We start from the raw sequence: 9,686 nt of genomic DNA, 5'->3' as shown, positions 1-9,686 counted from the left end.
TTAGAGAGGCTTCTTTGCTGTTTGTTTCTGAAGCAAATCAGGAACACTAATTTGTTCTTTGTGGATTTTTGGAAGCCACCCCAGTGGGAGCAGCTTGCTGTGACCAGGACTTCTGCCTGAGGATGGTGGGGAGGGGGCTACAGGAAGGCTGCTGAGACAGAAAAGAATGCTACGGCGACGTGAACACAATAATGCCACAGAGCTAAGAAACATAACTTCTGATTTCGAGAAGATGCAACCGATGATAACAGGTAGCCAAGACTCTCTGAGAGTTACTCATTTACCTCTGTACAACTGTGTACAAAGTAGCAAGTACTGACTGAGGTGGAAACACCTGTTTTCCATAGACATGGGAGTGTAATGCAGATGTGCTGCTGCGGGCAGAGACAAGTCTTCAGGGGCTCTGACGCTGGGAGGAAGCTGACAGTTCATCTGAGGGTGACAGGGAAGTTTTCTGGAGGAGAGCTAGGTGGAAAAGTTCTCACCTCGCCCAAAACATGTACATTTTGCTCCCGGCTCTGCCATTAACTGGAACTTGTAGCCCTGTCCAAACCACTTCATCTCCCTGCTTGAGTTCCCTGGCCTGTAGAATCAACATATCCAACTGTTGGCCAACAATTCGTTTACATTATAACATGTTGCTTCCAGATTAATAAAGATACATACACATTTGTATCTATAAGGTAAAAGCTTGTTACCTTTGACTTTTTATCTTAAATTGACTTTCAGGGAAAACAAACTATATGCAAAAACTAATGTATTCTTTAGGGATTTAGGTTTTAAAACAACCCTCAAAACATAGAACCAAAGATCAATATTACGCACGTTGAACCCAGTCATCTATTCCAAAATTTCAGTATAGTGATGTTGAGAACAACTGATGATGAATCACAGGCCCTATAAAGATACTGACTTACCAGATGACTGGGCAATACAGCATCTATTTATGACAAAAGAAAATGGGATAATTTTTTGAAGTGTATTGAAAGGTGATATAAATGTTTTTAAAATGTAAAATCATTTATCTTATTATCCTGACACAACTACTACTTTTATTTATGCATATTATCTAAATACATATATGTATTTATAACTAATAATAGTACACATATTATTTTACATTTCAATATTTTCACAAAATTGTCTCATAAACTTAACTTGATGTTTCTACATAATTTTCATTTGAATGGCTTCATAATACTAAACCATGTTGATGTACCATAATCTATTAAATCATTATTTTGCTCAACTTCTATTTTGGCCCTAACTTCTTGCTATTAATATCAATTGCAATAATTTTTTTCTGTTTAGCTTGTTTTGGTTCTGTTCAAATGATTCCATAAAAGATTTCCTCAGGCAATGGATATGGATATATTCATGGCTTTTGCTACAAATGTTACCAAAGAGATTATCAAGTGATAAAACCACCAGTGAGGGATGCACACTTCATTCTTCCCAGAACTTCATCATCTTTGATGATGATCATCTTTATGATGTAATATTTTATACATTTCGAAACTGGCAGAGTAACTATGATGTATATGACAAAGAATCCTCAGTAAATGGTTTGACCCTTCTCATAAAAACTATGGACTTAAATTGGAGATTCATTCATTCATTCATTCATTCTGATTCATTCACTCATTCATTCATTCATTCAAAAACCTTTCACTGTACACAACTATGAATATGTTAGACACTGGCTATCTAAAGTTATATGCTCCCTTAATAGTATAGTTTCTCAAAGAGAGAAATCTATGTGAGCACATCTGTGGTCATGTCCTTATATATGGCATGTTCCAAGATGCATATGGATACAGATGTGAAGATAGAAAGTTGGTCATTATTCTTGCATAATAGCATACTTTTAAAAAATATACCAGGCCTCTCTCATTATCAGAATTAATTTTTAATCCATGGCATGAATTAGAAAACTGCTTCTAATGGTATGGCCCAGATTATTTGCCAAGGCACAAAGTTTTGTAAAGGAATTGGTAAGAAATACAATTGGCTTAATCTTAATTTTGATGATCTCCTTCTTTCTCTTACATGGCTTTCTGTTTTTCTCTGTGCCTGCTACACTGTCCAAATAACCTCTTAATAAATTGTGATTTTTATGACTCTTTCTCCTTCATCCCCAAGGCTGTAAATATATTCTTTTGGTTCAAATTCTTTCACCTGAAAAATTCCACCAAGGCCCATAATCCAACAAATTTAACTATTCTCCATCATTAATCCTCCCTCAAAACAACGAGCATAATTAACTGAGTGATTAAAATATGCCATGTGCTATAGTAAATTATACACATATTATTTTATTTGTTACAGAATCTGCTTTATGCCCCATTCATTCAAGAAATTATATAATTTGGTCAAGTTCTTCCATCCGCGAAACCACCCACTCCAGGAGTTCATATTGCAAAATTTCTGGTGAGCCTAAATAATTTCTGTCATTAAAACATCCCTTCTGATATGATTCATAATGGATAATCTAAAAGAAAAGACCTAAATCAGGGACACAGTAAAGATTATTAATGTGTCTTTTCTATTTACTCCATTTCTCCCCCTTTGACTTGAAAGCATTATTACTCTTTCTTAGATAAATTAGTGCCTATGAATTTCATAAATAAGCTTGTACAACAGACCTATTCAGACATATGGTAGAGATTTCTGCAATGCATGTCATTCATCCTTAATGGTTTTTATTTCAAAATTCTCTTTGTAGAGTGCAGCGTTAGTTCATTTTACTTCATGAAACACTTGTGTAAGTATTGTTCTCTACAAACAAAGCAGCATAATGGAGAAACAAATTATTTAGAAGTAAATTAAAAGGACTGAACATTCTAAAATGCAAATCACACAAGCTTTCTACTAAACAGTTAAGACAAGGCAAAAATGATTTCTCTTGTTTCTACAAAGACAGAGACTACCTTGAGTACAGCTTACATATTGCCTCCTCATATCCTTGCCCCCTTCGCCCTCTCCCTTTAAGCACACTCAGAGAAATGATGTAGCTCTAGTAAAAGAAGAAACCATTAAGGCATAATATTCTGGCAATTTTTTTCAAAACAATCAAGATGACGATGATGATGATTATAGACAGAGAAAGAGCACATGAGCAGGGGAGAAAGGCAGAGGGACAGAGAGAATCTTAAGAGAAAGAGAGAAAGTTAAGTGCTGGGCTCATTCCCACAACCCTGGGATCATGACACGGACCGAAATCCAGAGTCTGACACTCATCCAACTGAGCCACCCAGGTGCCCCAAGAATTATTTCATTGAGCACAGAAACCAGGAATCTTTAGGACAACATCCTGAGTTAACTTTAGGAAATATCTTTTTATACATATAAATGTGTAAGATATAGTCTCATGATGTTTATAGGGCACTTAAAAAAAAACTGCCATGTTTAAAATTTTTTTTAATGTTTTATTTATTTTTGAGAGAGACAGAGAGAGAGAGAGAAACAGCGTGAACAGGGGAGGGTCAGAGAAAGACGGAGACACAGAATCCAAAGACAGGCTCCAGGTTCTGAGCTGTCAGCACAGAGCCTGACGCCGGGCTCAAACCCATGAACTGTGAGATCATGACCTGAGCCGAAGTCGGACGCTCAACTGACTGAGCCACCCAAGCGCCCCAAAACTGCCAATTTTTTAAAATTCAGCCTGAAAATGTCAGCACAAGTAGAATTGCTAAATATGTGCAATTGTATTCTAATGCCAGGTTGAAACATTTAATGACTCAATCCCGGAAATTTTGAACTGGTGGGAATACTACATAACTAATTTTTCTTTATTTTAACCACTGACTAGAATAAAGTAGTCAACAATAGTTAACATTGACTGAGAATTAGGTTAAAAGCAGCATTTGAATCCAGGCATAGTTTATGCTTTTTAGTAAGCATTTTGTTTCTGACACCTGAATTTTATAAAACACAATATCCCAACCAGAGAAGGATTGCCAATTCTCCTACAAACAAGCATCACTTAAATTTCGTTGGCTGGTTCTACTTCATTTCCCAGTCCTTTATTAGTCTTAAAACACTTTTCAGAGATGTAGTCCGTCCTCCCCACAATCCAAAAAGTAAATACATTACATATTCACACAGTGAGGAAGAAGAGGAGCTGGATTAAACCCTGGGTCATCTGATTCACTCCATTGGTCTTTCCCTTGTTCTACGGCAACTTAGGCACATAGGTAATCTTTTGCTGCTCCTTCCTTGAGGATTCTTGCTTCCAAGTTTACTGAACACTTTGATCTGCTTCAGGAGGTGGTAAAACTTCAGAGTGTGGTCTCTGAAGCTGGCCTCAGTTCCAACCTCAACCAGCTGAAAGCTGAACATACTATTTGAAACTCTCAATGACTCAGTTTTCTCATCTGTCAAAGAGTATTAATATGAAATTTCATACTGAGCACAAAATGAGGTAACACATTTTGTTACTACTTAACAGAGTACAAGGCACATAGCATGAATTTACTAAATGTCAACTATTTTTATTAGATATCTCAGCTTACACATAAAAAAAACACCTCTATAATAAATCTCATGACTTCCTTCTGTGGAGGCATGAAAGAAAAGAGATCTACTATAGTTTAAAAAGTTTTTATGGGGACAACTGGGTGGCTCAGTCCATTAAGCATCCAACTCTTGATTTCAGCTCAGGACATGATCTCACAATTCCTGGGATCGAAACACGCATCAGGCTCTTCTTGACAGTGCAGAAGCTGTTTGGGATTCTCTCTCTGTCCCTCCCCCAATCCTCCCACACCCCTCCCTTGGTCATGCTTGTGCTCTCTCTAAATACATGAACAAACAGAAAGTTTTTATGGAAAAGAAATATTTGAGAAGTGTTTTACCAGGGTGGAGTTCAGCATGGATCAAGTTGGGGAAAATACATCTTTAGTTCTTTTGCAGCTAGGTTTGCACACTGCAACGACATCATTTTCTTCAAAGAATTGCTAAAATGTCACACAGAGGCACACACACAGTTAGATATTTAAATGTTCGTTCCAAAACATATTGCAGGTAAAACAGGAGTCTGGCATGCTGTGTCATTTTAGATGAGGCGCAGGTACCTGCACTCTTCCCCAGGTACAGATTGTCAGTGGGTCAAGCTTTGCCTTGTTTACCTTGAAACCTAATCTGCCCACCAAGACTGTTCAGCACACACCTTGCTGAAAAAGAATTCTTAATTCACAGGAATAGTGGTGTTTTTCAGGTGCTGTGATTTCATGGTTGGTAATGAAAGAAGCTGAAATAATCTGTTTTCATAAATTTCTTTGCTATCTTAATATAAACCTCTTCATTAGTCAATAGGCCCACTGAACTATCCTAACAGCTTTGCTACCTCAAATATTTTTGTGGAAACGTTAGAATTAAAGAGACACAAACAAACAAACAATTGGGCTTTCAGATAGAAACTTTCAATGGCCTTAAAGGCCAATTACCTACTGCAGATGCTTAGGTACACGGGCAAAACTAATAAGGGGAAAACATATAAGAGGTTACGGTTCCTCTCTTCTACCTCTCTCTTTTGCCTGCTTAGTCTTCAGAGTGATACTTTTAGAGAAAGTTCCTTCCAAGGAAGGAACTTCACACTATACCTAGTAAAATATTCTCATTTAGAGGTTTCAGAGAGGCACAAACATACTGACATAGAGCTGCTCTTCTCTCCTGTCACCATATATTTTTGATATCTTTTGTTACCAAAATGTTGTAAAAAATATGGCACTTGGGGCACCTGGATGGCTCAGTCAGTTAAGCATCCGACTTCGGCTCAGGCCATGATCTCACGGTTCAAGCCCCGCATCAGGCTCTGTGCTGACAGCTAGCTTAGAGCCTGGAGCCTGCTTCGGATTCTGTATCTCCCTCTCTCTCACACCCTCCCCTGCTCACGCTCTCTCTCTCCCTCTCTCTCTCTCAGAAATAAATTAAAAAAAAAAAAAACATTAATTTTTTTTTTTTAATGGGAGCCAATGAATTGGAATTAAAATCTGGGGCTCTAGATTTAGAAAAATAAAAGGTTGAATACTGGCCCTCTTGCTTATTAACTCTTTTCACCCCCCCTCCCCCATGCAAGAAAAAAAATTACCTCATCAAACTGTGAAGGGGAATCCAGGTCCCTGCCTTTGTACACCTGCAGTGTCAAAGGTTAGCCTTAGAATTAAGCAACACAGGAGCTCTTCTAAGCAGAAAGCGTTTCAGACATGAAAGAGATGAGATCCAAGGTGCTGGTATTCTCACTTATCTCACCATCTTAATTCACTATCTAGAGAGAACAGCATGATCTTCGACACAATGGGATTCATAATTTTCAAAACACAGAGAAGAATATCATAGAGGTTAAGAGACAAATCCAAAGAAATGGGTTCATAACTAGGTTTGGAAAGAGATCCACTCAGATTTATGTATTTGGAGGAAGGGAGAACAGAAAAGGAAAGGGGCTGAAGGCACTACCTCTGGATTAGACTTGGAAAAGTCTAGTGTAATCAAGACCCTTAAAGAAGGAGGCTATCCAGAGCAACATGTGATTCCCTCTACATTTCTGTACACATATGAGAAGAGGAACAAACAAAGGAATCAGGAGTCTGCCTGGGCCGTAGTTTCAAAGTAATGGCTGCTGTAGAGGACTCAGCAAGAGTCTGTAGGAGGTAGGAGGAGATTTACTCATCTTATTCTGAGATGCGAAAAGAACATACAGTTTCTTTATTTCTCTCATATAATTCTTTAAATTGCCCACTTGGACTTACTAATTCACAGCATTTTAATTTTTTTTCTAGTTTGAGTAGTCTCCTTAAATTTAAATATTGGGTCTATTCAAAATTAACTCAATAGGGCAATTTATGTAGTCATTTTCTGGAGGATATAGTCTTTTATCATAAATAATCACTCAGTCTTTCATATTTCTTCCTCATCTCCCTTTCTTCCCTGAGATAATTCCTAGATTGAGTATGGGTTTATGACAATAGAAAGAGCTTCAATCCATGCCAGTTAACTTCAGAGGCTCTCAGCTCTCTGAAATAGAGTGGAAGGACTAGTCTGCTCCCTATGTGGATAATATGAAGTAAATTCAAAATATTTAACAATGAGTATGTCATAGCATGAGCCAATCAAAACAGATGCCCATCGAATAAAAACTATCAGAAGAGACACTGACTATGGTTACTGACATATGATATAACCATGCCATTGGAGACCTGTTAAATATAAGCTCCATGGGTAAGTACAAACATTGAATGTCCCACCTAGTCTTTTGGAAGAACCTGCAGGTACCCCTCATTGGTGTCCACAGGCACAACCATGTCTCCCAGTCAGGGGTCAGGATCTTAAAAACTCACCACCTCATTCCCTAATTCCATAACTGTTTTTCCTGCCAGATTTCCTGAGGGTCAGAAGAACAGGTTTTCCATATTTTCTGGTCTCACCTTGGGTTTGCTCTACCCCTTCGATGCACTAAAACATTCTGATCTCTTCTACCATTCTTGTTTCTTGATTTGTTGGTAATTAATACATTTGATTTCCCAAGAGCTAATGAGTTTAAAAAATCCTTTTTCCTCAACAATACCTGATTTTCAAGAACATTATTGTTCTAAAACAAAGAAGTCAAGAAGTTAAGCTTTGAAATGCAAAATTGATCTGTGAGCTCTCTGTTTAATGTAGTACTAGTTCTGACCTTTTGCAGGGCAATGGCCTCTTGACTCGGTTAGGCAATGATTTAAATATATCCAAGAATTGTTCCCTACAACTGTGAATTAAATATTGATAATGAAAAATTATAATATACTTTGAAAAATTAGAAAAAATACAGAATATAAATAATACTTAGAACACTCTAACTTATATATTAAGCAGTATATTACTTAAAGGCAGCATGGAAATTCAGATATTTATATCAAAGGATCAAATCAACACATTTTTCATTAACTGCCCAAAGCAGCCAAAGAAACAGAAACTGGCAGTGTGGGAAGAGCCCTTCAGTGAGTCATGGATCATCAAACCGGATTTTAGGCTACGCTGGGATCTGTTTCCTACTGATTTTGTTGTTATTGCTGGAATTAAATCAGAAGCCATGAATAAACCACTGAGACCTATCTCAATTAATTCCCAATTCCACCCCCTACTTTCAATCCCTAGCCTAAGTCTTCATCACAAAAATACACTATTGCAAGCTTAACCTCTGAGGCAAATACAACCAAGCAAAGGAGGACAGAATGGCGGTCTGTCCAACACTTGCAATCTAATCTAAATAGAATTTGAGGGGCCATCCTAACAGTCCTGAATTTCCACTCTATTCCAACAAATTAAAGACACCAAATTTACTGCCTGCTAAAACTTGAAAGTGTCAGCACATAAAGAGCCAGTTAAGTTTGGCTCTCTAAACATCTAGAATGTAACTTCCCACACAGAATACAACTTTAAATCATCATGGTCTACCATGACAAAATCTTCGGTGATGGAGAGTAAAATCTCACAGGTTTAGGTGAAGAACAACTGTTCTCAAAAATACCAAAGTGATACTAAAGAATTCACGGTAGAAGTTACAACTCACTGCCTACACTCAACCATCAGAGGTATGTAAATCCAAACTACAGAAAGGTGGAGGTTCAGATTCCCCATTTGAATGCAGAGATGAACAAACGTTTTCTGAATCCTTAAGTGATTTTTTTTTTTTCCTGAACAGGGCTAAGATCTACTAGTATATCCTATCCTATTCACGACACCATTTTCCAGCGTTTAGAATCTGGCATTTTTCCCAGTTACTAAAAATTCTAATGAAAAGAAGCAGTCACACAAACCCAACCCGACAAGCTTAAGATCTTTTGTTAGTTGCCTTCTATAATTGATATTACATGTATATTTAGAATAAATGGACGCTGTACTCTTGTGTCAGTCACTCATTCTAACATGTTTCACATTCTCTTGAATTGTGTGCAACTTTAGAAATTTCCAGTCATCTTACTTTTAAATACCTCAGCTTACAATATAAAGGGATGCAGAGCTTATTTAAATGAAGACATTATACATAGCTCTGCCTGCACTCTTTCAAAATACTCAATTAACATAAGCCACCTTCCAGAGGATTTGCTTTAAGTCAGGTGGAAAGGAATATTATTTCAGAACTAAGGAAAGAAAAAAAGAATATGAAATGCACAGCAAACCAAACATCTGAAAAAGCATAAAGACTGTTCAATTTCCCATATTTTAGAGGTGGTGATGTGGTCTTTTTTCCCCCTTTAAAACGTTTTGGCATATATTGCATTCTGGGCATAACAAAAAGACCCCAAGGAGGTCTCTGAAGGGATATAATGTCCAAAATGTTGCAGCCCCTTCTATCAGATGCTCGGGAAGTCTCTCTGCAGCCTCCAAAACATTGCATGCTCAATTACCCTTGGGGTGCAGTGAGCGGGCAGCACCATTAATCATTCCCAGGGTACTAAATGCCCTGAGAACAGTCCTGAGTCCTATAGCACTAAGGATGTCCAAGAACTGAGTTGGTCTCTGACAGCTGGGCCATGCTGCCACCTGGAGGTCAGTAGAAAACACAGCTCCTTGGATGCCAGCTTTTCTCTCCAGTTCTAGAGAAGCAAAAAAGGTGTGTGGGCTATGACGAATATCCTCTCCTTCTTGAGCTCTCAACCCTGTTCTTCAAATATGTTAGGACTTTCCTCTTCATTGTTCAGTTGCTT

The sequence above is a fragment of the Hyaena hyaena genome, unplaced genomic scaffold (assembly GCF_003009895.1).
Source record: "Hyaena hyaena isolate Hyena2069 unplaced genomic scaffold, ASM300989v1 scaffold_922, whole genome shotgun sequence".
In the NCBI taxonomy this organism is placed as follows: Eukaryota; Metazoa; Chordata; class Mammalia; order Carnivora; family Hyaenidae; genus Hyaena; species Hyaena hyaena.
The sequence above is the reverse complement of the archived record's forward strand: the minus strand, read 5'-3'. Positions refer to the sequence as shown.